The sequence below is a fragment of the Miscanthus floridulus genome, chromosome 12 (genome assembly GCF_019320115.1).
Source record: "Miscanthus floridulus cultivar M001 chromosome 12, ASM1932011v1, whole genome shotgun sequence".
NCBI classification, from domain to species: Eukaryota; Viridiplantae; Streptophyta; class Magnoliopsida; order Poales; family Poaceae; genus Miscanthus; species Miscanthus floridulus.
The window spans coordinates 70,041,120-70,054,652 of NC_089591.1; the positions used below are offsets into that span (position 1 = coordinate 70,041,120).

The 13,533-nt window shown below is 42.7% G+C and overlaps 1 pseudogene; it reads right to left on the bottom strand.

Moving 5' to 3' along the window:
* Positions 1–9,662: 9,662 nt before the first annotated feature.
* LOC136496079 (target of rapamycin complex subunit LST8-like) lies at positions 9,663–10,834 on the bottom strand (annotated as a pseudogene).
* Positions 10,835–13,533: the final 2,699 nt, after the last annotated feature.

The window sequence follows — 13,533 nt, forward strand, 5'->3', positions numbered from 1 at the left end:
GCAAAAGAAGCTCGAAAAATTAAAAGAAAAGCTAGATAGTTCACAAGAAGCATACAAAACTTTGTTTGAACAATATAAGAACTTTGCTAATCTCAATGTTGAACTATCTACTAAAATTGAGCAACTTAAGGCTAGTACAACAACAAATGCATGCACAATCAATGATGAGCAACTTGTAAAGAAAAATGAAAAATTAAAAGAAAAGTTAGCTAGCTCACAAGATGCTTATAAAAGTTTGCTTGCTAAAATGGAAACCATGTGCAAACATTGTGATGAGCTAACTAATAAAGTTGTTAATCTTGAAGCTGTTAGTATAACCCCCACCAAGGCATCTAAAAAGAAAAGTTCTATCTTTAACATGTCTAAAAAGGATGCCTCTACTTCTTCTAATGATTTATGTTTAGACTCATCTTTGTGCAACAAAATTTGTGCTGAGAAAGTTGTTGTAGATACATGCACACAAGAGGTTGCAAAGGAGAATGAGCAACTCAAGCAAGAAGTAGCTCGCCTCACCAAGGACTTGACTCAAGTGAAAGGTAAGGCAAAGCAAGCCCAACTTCATCAAGATAACACCATCAAGAGAGTGAAGAAGCTTGATGAAGGATAAACCGTGGTTTGCTACGTGTACCACAAGGAAGGTCACAAGTCCTATGAGTGCAAGGTGAAGAATGGAGGAGCAAAGAAGAAAGAGAAAAAGCAAACAAGCAAGCTCTCCAACACCTACACCAACAAGGTGGACAAGAAGGCCTCCACAAGGGTCAAACGCTTTTGAGTGCCAAAGGAAATCATTTCCAACATGAAGAGCACCAAGAAGGTTTAGATCCCGAAAGAGAAGTGAGAAGTCCGATGGACTTCGGAGAATTTGGAGACTTGACAAAGTATGGATGCATTTTATGGGGTGCATCATGATGGATAAGATCATTGCCAAGTGGGTTAGTGAATATTATGGACCCAAATTCCCCTTCCCATGATTAGGTAACTAGATTCAATTTTTCTCAAGTAGTACTAGATTTAATTTCCTACAAGTGATATCTTTAAGCATCTAGTTACTTTTTATGCCAAGGTTTGTATTTGCATGCTTATATCTTTTCTCATGCATACACTAGGTATATCTTATGGTAGGCTTGCTCGGTTTCATTCTTAACCCTTGGAGCAAACTTATATGGTTTAAAATTGTTGAGGAGCACGGCACATAGCTTGTCTTTCGATTGTTCATCTAATATATGCCAAAGTCCAAATTGTAGATAATTCCTCCTGAATATCGCCTTCGAAAATGACTCTCACATGCATGTGATGTCATCTTTCAAGTGGTATTTATTATTCTAAAAACAATGTGCATGTTTCCTATAAGTATTCCATACTTGTGTGCACAAATTTAGGGGGGGTTACTCTACAAGTTGAATGCTTTGAGACTAACACCTTTTCAAGCTTATCATGTGTGTAGTAGTCTCATTGCAAAGAAAATTGAGTCCCCAGAGTTAAGCATCATACTTCAAATATCCATCACCGATTGCAAGTGGTAGAAATCAAATTGGTTTCCATATGTGGTATTTCTAAACCAATATCATCATGTTGATTTCATTTTGATATTTATATACTTTCTCTATGCATTATATAGATTAAATTCCCTTGAGCAATAATTTACCAATTATGCATATGCTTTGCCTTCTACCATATGTATGCATATATTTAGGGGGAGCTTAGTCTATATAATGTGAGAGTCAAATTTTGTGACCTATTCCACTCTACACATAAAGGATCACAAAGTTTGACCCTCCCTTGTGCTACTAATGTCTTCCTTTTCGGTGTTTGATTCCAAAAGAGGAGAATTTAGAGGACCAAAAGCAAGCATTAATTTGTTGGACCAAAAGCTAGATCATAATAATTTACAAGTAGCAATGGTCTACAAGTAGTGTCTACAAGTGGTAATGGTCCAAGAAAGGGATGATAATGGATTATGGATTGCCTAGGTAATGGGGAGAATTTGTAGGAAGCAAGGCTTAAATCCATAATGCCACACGGGGACATTTGCAAGGGCAAGATAAGTTTTTATGTGATATCTTTTAGTCCTACAAGTAGTATCTTTTAGCATCATATAACCTTGTCCCTTGCATTGCATCCTAGCAAGTAGATAGTTTTTAAATTTCAAATTCTCATTATTTGTTTGCTTTGGTCGTGTTGTCATCAATCACCAAAAAGGGAGAGGTTGTAAGGAAAATGGACCCTAGGCCCATTTACTTTGGATTTTGGTGTTTGATGACCAACACAACCAAATTGGACTAATGAATTTGCAAGTGATTGTTTTGTAGTTCAATAGGGTGCAAGACATGACTTGGACGAAGGCGACATGATGATCCGATGATCAACACCTTAAGCAAGACCCTAGAAGCACAAGAGAAGACTCAAGATATCAAGCAAAGTCCAAACATGAAGATATGAACCAAGCCAGACACAAGATCATGAAGAAACGAGCTCACAGAGGTGACCGGACGCTGGTGAAAAGCGATCGGACGCTCCAATCAAGAGGCTCGACAGCAGCAGACGCGACTGGACGGTGGAGACAAACCAATCGGATGCATGACTACAGCGTCTAATCAAGTACATAAAGGTTTCAGAGCGGCAAAATTGCGACCGGACCCGTCCAGTGACATGTGACCGGACGCTAGCAGCGTCTGATCAGTTGATCGCAGCTCTAACGGTCGGGACGACCGGACACGTCTGGTCGGGACGTGATCAGCGTCCGGTCAGTAGCAGAAAAGTGGGGATTTTGTCCCCAATGGCTAATTTCTCAATGGGGCTTATAAATAGACCCTCCCCAACTGACCATTTGAGGGGTGTGGAGCTGAGGAAACATATCAAGGGTGTTGATACACCATTTTAGTGATCTAGGGGCTAATTTCTTGCATAGTGCTTAGTGATTCATTAGGTGATTAGCATAGGTGCTTAGCGAAATGCTTAGGTTGATTAGACCACCGCTTATGCGCTTGCTCTAGGTTTAGGCCTAGTATTTAGTGAGGTTTACATACCTCTTACCACTCGGTGCTTGTGCACACCATTGTTGTATATCGGAGGGCTTATAGTCTTGCGAGATCATACCAACTGTGGTTGTGGTGTGGCCGCCACCGTGTACCGAAGAGAACAAGGCCTGTGGTGTTTCGGCCGAAAGCTTGATAGTGAAGACGGAGGGGAGCATCTGGGAGAGGCTTGCCGGAAGGCACGTCGAAGACCCACTTGCGCGTCCAGGACAGGACGAGGCAGGGGTTACCGGCTACTGTGTTCTGGTACTGTGCCCACGACCAGCGCCCGCACTACACTATGCACCTAACCCCTACCCCAGGAACAACACGGTGTGGGGAGTCAAGTTCAGGTCACCGTAGCCTTGGAATCAGCGCATAGGACCAACTGCTCCCCCCAAGCCTTGGCAATATACTTCAGGGTCTAGGCAACCTTGGGATTCGCACCCACCGAGCCTCCCACGATGGCTCGGCCTCAGCACCAACTGAGCCTCGGCTTCTCACGCAGTCAACACACAGTGAACAGCACGCCGACCGCCACGCCCGCTTCAAGATAACACTGGAGCTCCCACGACGCACAAGATCGGATGTGACAGGCGCGTCGCCCCAGTACTTCAAGGATAGGACCACTCCATCGACCACGCCGCTATAGTAATAGGCTACAGGGCTCGGACATGCCGCCTCTGTTCACACGACGCCGTGTAGCTAGCACATGTATCACCCATGGTCCCCCCTTCAACTATAAAAGGGAGGGACCATGGCCGTTTCTGGGGATCGGACACTTACAATTAGGCCTATGCCCACGCGATGAACTCACGCATAAACGCATGAACGAACACATGAGCTTCTCCACTGCTTGAGATCAACATCTCAAGCAATCCACGCCGCTCCATGTAGAGACCTGAGACTAGCTCCCTCTCTCACCCTGCTTGTAACCCCCTACTACGAGCATTTCGGTGCAAGGAATACAAGATCGATCTTTCAGACTAGACGTAGGGCATCCATTGCCTGAACCAGTATAAACCTTGTGTCTCTTTGCATCACCATCTAGGATTAGGGGCACGTAGCACATTTTTACTAGTTGGTTGAGGACCCGCCAGTCCAAAACACCGACAGTTGGCGCGCCAGGTAGGGGCCCTGTGTGTCAGCTTCATCTTCCTAACAAGTTTCAGATGGTAGATCCCATATGACCACTGCGTCTCGACACGGTGATCTAGTTCGGGAGCCTAGAGTTCATGTCTCTAGGATGTGAGTACGATATGGTACTTCTTACACCCCGAGCCCCACCGACCAATGACGACGTCACGCACCCACAGCCCGAGCACAGGCAGCGCCTGGGCAGCCGCTCTTGTCGCGCTCGCTAGGCACAACGCAAGCGGGGCCACCCCGACACTGTGCAAACCTAGGGCGACACGCCACGCTCCGCCGGTATCCCATACCCAGCTGATGGCACAAGGTCCCTGGTTGGGGACCTATCTAGCCTAAGACTGGACAAGGGAAAGACGCCGGTGGCGTGCGGCGATGCCCCTTCATCAAGCTTATGAGAGTTGTAAAAGTCATATACATGTTTAATTTGACTAACATTGGATTAAACATGTGTGTTAAAAGAATATTTGGATTTATTTCTGAATTTGATGATTGAACATGAGCCAATCCTGGCAATTATGTCCGTTCAAGGGAATTATCTCGCATGGCGGGAAAAGTTTGTGATAGTACCCGCATGGTGGGAAAAGTTTGAGATAATACCCGCATGGCGGGGTAAAGTTGGCATAGTACATATGTTAACCAATCCTGCATGGCGGGAGAGTTTGGCATAGTACTTATCCCGCATGGCGGGAGAAGGATATGATGACTCATGTGCTCTAACCGTATCCTGCACATGGAGAGAAGTTTGGGGTAGCTCTTATGCTATCCTAGTACTGACCGTACACTCTGATTGTGTCATGGTCATTAAATACTTAATGAGTTTAAGAACAAAAGAAAGTTGCATGTGAACCAAAAGATAAGAATGATATGCAAGCGTGACTTGCAGAAGTATTGATAATAATAGACTATGTTGAGTTTTGAAGTATAATGAGGAAAATGTACTCCCATACGAATTTTGTTTGCATGATGTAATCATGTGGATGAAGTAAGTAATCAAAGTTTCCTCATTCACAAGAGTTCTGAATGTTTTGAAATTGTGGTAGAAAAGTTCATACCACATTTCGAGGGGGAGAAATGTAAGATTAATTAAGAAAGACAATTAAGAAAGATACTTCCCCATACTTCAGATAATGCAATGCATACTATGCATTGAAGGTAAAAGTGATCTATAAAAGATGAATATGATCGTTGAGGGAGTAAGACGGTGAAAGGTCCTAATGGCTAGAGGGGGGTGAATAGCCTAATAAAAATTTCTACAACAACACTTAACCAAATGGTTAGACAATTATGAGGCGAAGCGAGTGTTGCACTAGCCTACTTAAAATGCAAGCCACCTACCACAATTCTAGTTTAGATAGTGTCTATTCACACAATAGCAAAGACACTATCCTATGTTAGTGTGCTCTCAAAGACTAACTAAAGAGCCACACCAACCAAACAAGCAAGCTCTTACAACTAGCTACACTAAAGAGCTTGTCAACTAGTTTGCGGTAAAGTAAAGAGAGTGGTTAGGATAGTTATACCACCGTGTAGATGAAGAACCAATCAATCACAAAGATGAATAACAATGAAGACCAATCACCTTGGAATCAATGATGAAGACAATGATTTTTTACCGAGGTTCACTTGCTTGCCGGCAAGCTAGTCCTCGTTGTGGCGATTCACTCACTTGGAGGTTCACGCGCTAATTGGCTTCACACGCCAAACCCTCAATAGGGTGCCGCACAACCAATACAAGATGAGGATCACACAAGCCATGAGCAATTCACTAAAGTACCTTTTGGCTCTCCGCCGGGGACAAGGTCAAGAACCCCTCATAATCACCACAATCGGAGCCGGAGACAATCACCACCTCCGCTCGACGATCCTCGCTGCTCTAAGCCGTCTAGGTGGCGGCAACCACCAAGAGTAACAAGCGAAATCCGTAGCAAAACACGATCACTAAGTGCCTCTAGATGCAATCACTCAAGCAATGCACTTGGATCACTCCCAATCTCACTATGATGATGAATCAATGATGTAGATGAGTGGAAGTCCTTTGGCTAGGCTCACAAGGTTGCTATGTCAATGAAAATGTGCTGGGGTTGTCCCTTGAGCCGGCCATGGGGCTATAAATAGAGCCCCCATCAAATAGAGCCGTTATACCCCTTCACTAGGCAAAACGCGCTCTGACCGGACGCTCCGGTCAAACTGATCGGACGCTGGCCCTCAGCGTCCGGTCGCCCGATGGACGCCACGCGTCACCAGCTTCAAACGCTGTTCGTCAGATTCCAACGGCTATGAAGCTGACCGGACGCTCCGATTAAAACTGACCGGACGCTGAAGCCCCAGCGTCCGGTCGTTTCCAGTAAGCTCCCCGAGGCATGTTTTTCCGACCGGACGCGTCCGGTCCACCTTAACCGGACGCAGCCAGCGTCCGGTGCTCAACCCTAGCCTACTGTGCCGTCTGACAGCTCGACCGGACGCAGCCTTTCAACGTCCGATCGCTGAGTGACCCAGCGTCCGGTCAGTAGACCGACGCCAGCATCATTTTGACCAACTCCATTTCAACTCTAACTTCTTCACCCTTGCTCAAATGTGCCAAACACCAAGAATTTTGCATCCGGCGCAATAGAAAATAGACATTTCATTGTGCACATGTGTTAGCATATTTTCACAAATATTATCAAGGGTGTTAGCACTCCACTAGATACTAAATGCATATGCAATGAGTTAGAGCATCTAGTGGCACTTTGATAACCGCATTCCGATACGAGTTTCACCCCTCTTAATAGTATGGCTATCAAACCTAAATGTGATCACACTCTCTAAGTGTCTTGATCACCAAAACAAAATAGCTCCTATGATTTATACCTTTGCCTTGAGCTTTTTGTTTTTCTCTTTCTTCATTTCAAGTTTAAGCCCTTGATCATCGCCATGCCATCACCATTGTCATGCTATGATCTTCATTAGCTTCTTTACTTGAAGTGTGCTACCTATGTGATGATCACTTGATAAACTAGGTTAGCACTTAGGGTTTCATCAATTCACCAAAACCAAACTAGAGCTTTCAGACGGTGATAATAACGATATCCCTAAAGTAAAGAAATAGCTAAATTCCTGGACCTTTTACAGTTCCAATAGGAAGATAGCATAGTCGGCTAGTATTCATACTGGACGAGGTCAGAGTTATCAAGGCGATGCTAAACGCGCCATATGAGTTTTTAGCAGATTAAACCCAAAATTAGAAATTTGAAGATACACCATCTTTACAGAAGATGGAGTAATCTGGGGGAGCATGGTATGTAGATACCTAAGGCTTGAATAGAAGTGGGAATACATATCCACTATAGTGTTTTAGAGCAACAAATTGCTTAATACATGTTGATGTTGTATGACATATACAACACCTGATGTTAGCTCTTGAAGAAGATGAATAAGTAAATAAGGATCTTGTGATACAGGAGGCTATAGAACAATTGCCTTTTGGCAAAGAAGAGCAACAATAGCCCCATATGAAAGAAGTGCCACGAGGCCCCAATAGGTCTCAAAGAATAAGAAAATCAGATATTTCTGGTGACTAAGAAGTAAAAGTTAAGAAAGAAATTCAAATAGAGAGTGATTCCACCTCATTAGAAAAAGCCATGAGAGGCGTTCACTCGTCTAAATGGCAAGAAGCAAAGGAAGATGAAATGAAATCGATAAATACCAACGATGTTTGGGACTTAGAAGAAATTACTAATGGAGCCAAAACAGTAGGTTGTAATGGGTCTGCAAGACAAATGTGACTCCAAAGGAAATATGTGAAGCTATAAAGCGCCACTTGTGGCGAAATGATTTACACAAAGAGAAGAAATAGATTCTAATGAGAATATAAGGATTCTTTTAGAATTATAATGGCGTTAGTGGCACATTACGATTTAGAGTTATATTAGAAGGATGTAAAGACACATTCCTCAACGGGGATTTGTGTGGAAAAGTTTACATGGCACAACTCAAAAGGTTTTGTCGTGGAAGGAAAAGAATATAAGGGATGTTGCCTAAAGAAATCCATTTATGGATTAAAGCAAGCTTCAAGACATTGGTACTTGAAGTTTGACAGTACAATAAGAAAGTTTGGGTTTTAAAGAGAATGTAGATGACAATTGCATTTATGCGAAGTTTAAACATGGAAATTTTATTTTCCTAATCCTGCATGTGGGTAGCACCTTACTCGCTAGTAGTTGTGTTAATCTACTGTTGGAGAAGAAACAGTTCTTGTCCTCAAGTTTCAATGAGAATGATTTTGGTAAAGCGTCATTCATTCTAGAAATTGAAACTTACCGAGACAAAAGGAAAAGAGGTATTAGAACTATCTCAAGTGTATACTTAGAGAAGATTCTAAAGAAATAAAGTATATATGTGAGTAAACTTGCGCCTGTTCCTATAGTAAAGGGTAATAGTTTTGGGAACTTCTAGTGTTCCAAGAACCAATGTGAGATCGATCAAAAGGATGTCCTATATGCTTCAGCTGTTGGAAGCTTAATAAATGCTTATAAGTAAGAACTTACCCTGACATAGTTCATGTATCCGGGATGTTTTGGCAGAAGTCCAGTCCAGATATAGATCAATGGAATGGAGTTGAGAATATTTTGCAATTGTGCAAAGATTTATAGGCCTCATGATGAGTAAGAAAGAATAAGTACTCTCAAATAGTTGTGGGTACAAATGTTAAATTTTGGCGAAATGTTTAGTGAAACCCACATAGTAGCTAACACTCGCAGTTGGAGTTTTATTGTGGAAAAGCTCTAAAGAAACAGTTGTGGTGTCATCAAAGATGCATACCCACAGTATAGCTTGTTATGAGGCTTAAGGATAGGCGAAATGGTTAAAAGAACTTACACCCGGAATTGATAATGGTATACAACAGCAATAACAATTTAAGTAGTTCGCTCCTATAACAACGGGTCAAGTGTGGTGCCAAACACATTGACGTTAAAGTTATACATTGTGAAGGAGAAAGTCTGGAATCATACACTACTACAGAATGTTACTGTAGGGGTGGCTCTAGAGCCTCTGTAGGAGCGGCTACGCCAGCCGCCTTTCCTAGGGTATTCTTACAGAGGATGCCTCTGTAGGGGCGGTTTCCTGACCGCCCCTGCAGTGCTCTCTGTAGAGGAGGCTGGTGTTTTCAACCGCCCCTGTAGTGAACTTCTGTAAGGGCGGCTGTATCACTAGCCGCCCCTGTTGTGTATATTTGTAAGGGTGGTTCAATCAAGAACCGCCCCTACAGTGGATTTTCCAGCAAAAAAAATAATTCAAATTCAAATCTGAATATATATATATATATATAATTCAAATTCGAATCTGACCGCCACAAATATACATATATACATCCACAAAAATTCAATGCGTAACCACAAATATACATATATACAGCCCCGCATTTCAACAACTGGGCGTTAAACGCTACCAGGTCATAAGTTAAGAGTGAAAAAAAGTTCTGCAATCCAAAGTATGTACAGGAAAGCAGTCACAACATGCTTATGTGGCCGTTGATTCTGCCCCATCATGGAGAGCACAACACACGGTGGCCTTGTGATGACCCTGGTACACCCTGATGGCCTCTCCGATTGACATCGTCCATAGCCTTGTTGTGGTGTCTAAAGAAGCTGCAAGAGAGAACAGACCGGTTAACTGTGCAACTGATGAATCATCGGGGAAGGTAGAGGGCAACACGGTGTAGTTCATACCTGTTATCAGATAAGCACCATCGACCAAGAATACACAGTCCCAAACCCAGCGCTGATGGCCTAAGAAGTTGATTGCCAGTGATGTTTCAGGATCTCATTCGGAAACATAAGATGAGTATGAGATGGAGAATTGTTAAAATAAGACTCCAAACATTACCGACTAAAGTTCTTTCCAACTTGAAGCCATCAACATTCCAAATCTTTACAGTGTGGTCAGATGATGCTGTGGCAAGATACCTGCAAACAAACCCAAGAATGTCACATGGAACCCAAGAGGACAAAATAATACACTGGAAGAACCATGAAAAATAGCCTTTTAGACTATTATTACATTACCTGTTAGGATCGCAAAATTCTGGTGAAAGCAGGCACTTTAAATGTAGCCATCATGGGCTTGCAGTTTGTGCAGAGGTTCAAAGCAGGTAATTGTCTACATAACAGAATTTGAAAAATTCAGAAATCACAAACTCTATATTTATACGGTTATTTGCATAATAGACTGACCTGAGTACCCTTAAGCAGGCGCCAAACGTAACATGTCCCATGGTTATTTGCAGCAACCACCATACTCCCATCTCACATGACTGTCAGAGATCTAACTGGGTTAAAGAAGCAGGGCTCGTTTTCATGTCAAAATCGAACCCTAAAACCTGAAATAAATTCGGGAAAAAGAAAACAGTGAAACCCCATCCCTAAACCCTAACCCTAATCCCCAAATCGGATGAAATCCGAGAACAAAAACGAAGAAAAACCAAAAGGGGAAGAAGAGGAAGGGGGTGGCCTACCTCGCCGTTGCGCGGCGCTGCTCGCACGCCGGCGCGTGAGGAAAAGAAGACAGGCTCGGGGGCGCTGCTCGCCGGGCTCCGGCCAAAGAGGCGCCGCGGCCAGGGCGCTCGACGGTGGCGCTCTCACCCGCTGGGGAGCGCGCACGCCGGCGAGGGGGCCGGCGACGGCGCCATGCATCCCGCTCCATCGTCATTGCTCTCGGCCTCTCACTCGGTGACTGCTGCTGCTATACTGAGGAAAGGAGAGAGAGCGACGAGAGAGAAGAGAGAGAGAGAGAGAGGGCCGGAAAGAATGAGCTAGGGTTTTCCTCGGGGGTGCGCTGCGTCGAGTTTTATTCCAAGCAAAACGCGTGGGTCACCGTCGGATCTGGACGGACGGCCGAGATTGAACGGGCCAGCGTCCTGGCCCAGGCGGGCGCGCGGAGCTTTGCCGGCCCAGGCCCAGGTTGCAGCCTGGGTGTGGTCTACGCGCGTGTGCAATGATGGGCCGAGCCGACTTTTGCCGGTTTTGGGCCGAAACAATAAAGAATGAGCCCAATTTTCATTTTTTTCCTTTTTTCCAGAAAATTGAAAAATAGAAATTGGCTCAAAAGAAAATAGAAAAGAGGATTTTCCTGTGGGTAAAATTCATCAAATTGAATTATTTTCCGCTGCGTATTCAAAGATGTTATTTTTATTATTAAATTCGAATCAACGGGAGAATTTAAGTTTGATCAAACTTGGATATGACAATGTTTTACACATTTTAAAATTTAAAATTTGACAAGTTCAAACCAAATTTTCAAACCCTAAATGATTTCAGATGTAAAAGTGATGAATACAAAAGTTGTTCAACTCATCAAGATCTACAACTTTTATTTTGGTCATCTTGTCATTTGACAAAATTTGAACCTTTCAAATTTGAAATTTTAAAAAATAACAAGTTTGAACCAAAATTTGAGACCCAAAATGATTTCAACATAAAAAGTGATGAGTACCAAAGTTGTTCAACTCATTAATATCTACAACTTTTATTTTAGTCATCTTGTCATTTGACAAAATTTGAACCTTTCAAATTTAAAATTTTGAAAAACGATAAGTTCGAACCAAAATTTGAGACCCAAATTGATTTCAACATAAAAAGCGATGAATACCAAAGTTGTTCAACTCATGAATATCTACAACTTTTATTTTGGTCATTTCTTCATTTGACAAATTCTTAGCACACATTGTTCACTAATCTTACACATGTCTCATATAGTTTATAAAACCATATGAGAGATGTGTCACATTTGTGAACAATGTTGTTACCACTTTGTCATATGAAGAAATGATCAATACAAAAGTTGTAGATCTTGATGAGTTATTCAACTTTGGTATTTATCACTTTTTCAGCTGAAATCATTTGGGGAACCAAAATCTTGTCTGAAGTTGCATTTTTTTGAAATTCAAAATTTAAATTGCTCAAACTTTTCATATGTATATATTGATAAAACCAACAAAATAAATTGATAGAGAATGATTTTAGAAAATTTTAGGAAAAAAATCATCAGATTTGAAGTTAGTATGAGGAAGAAAAACTAGTTACAAAGTTGACCCACATATTAAAAAAAGAAATCACACTGTTCACTATGATCATGTAAGGATCATGTAGAACAGTGTGAACAGTGTGATTTCTCTTTTTAATCTGTGGATAAACTTTGTAACTAGTTATTCTTCCTCATACTAACTCCAAATATAATGGTTTTTTTCCTACAAATTTCTAAAATCATGCTTCAGCATTTAAGTTTGATCAAACTTAGATGTGACAATGTTTTACATATTTTAAAATTTGAAATTTGACAAGTTCAAACCAAATTTTCAAACCCTAAATGCTTTCATATGTAAAAGTGATGAATACAAAAGTTGTTCAAGTCATCAAGATCTACAACTTTTATTTTGGTTATCTTGTCATTTGACTAAATTTAAACCTTTCAAATTTTGAAATTTGAAAAAAGACAAGTGGGCACTGCAGGGGCGGCTAGTGATTGAGCCGCTCCTACAGATTAGCCCCAACTGTAAGGGCGGCTCAGGTTACCAGCCGCCCCTATAGTGCCATCTGTAGGAGCGGCTGGGCTGCTGGGGCCCGAGGACATCCACTGTAGGGGCGGCTGAATCACCAGCCGCTCCTACAGTAAAAATGTCCCCGTTCCTACTGTGACAATCTGACGTAGTGATACTAAAAGTATTAAAGTAACAAGCAAGTGCTTACGGATCCACGTATAAAAGGCTTACCACCCAGTGTGTTTAGAGAACACACAGTCGACATGGGTTTATGGTATAGCCTATGATTTCCGGACAATAAATGGCCCAAAAGTTAAAGAATCTGTTTCAGAACAGAGATGCGTATTGTAGCTGTTTAGTCTATCGGCGACTGACCGTGACGATGAAGCATGCTCTATGCACTAATCTGTGATGGAACAAATAAAAGTGAAAGGGATTAAAGTCAAAGTTTAAAGTTAAAGTATGAGTTGAGATCAAGGGGGAGAATGTTAGAATTGATCTCATCCGTCTTGACCCAACGATCGAGACAGACCCCTTGACCGCGTCCTGATCGGGGACGTCCAGCCATCTAGTGGTTAGTGGGCCCTCGTCGCACAGTACCAATAAAGAGGAGGTGGGGCAAAACGGCTCGGCATACGAGGTTCACTGCCGCCGCCACAACCCCACCGTCTAACCCTAGTCTGATCGAGAGGGAGGCACTGCCAGCGGCGGGAAGCGCCACTGCTTTTGCCACCACCGCCGTACTCCACCGCTACACCAACCGTCACTGCCCGTGCGCAGAGCTTCACCGACGAACCAGCGATGGCAGGGAGCTCCTCCAACCCATCTGACGATCAGATGCTCCTACATCTCTCT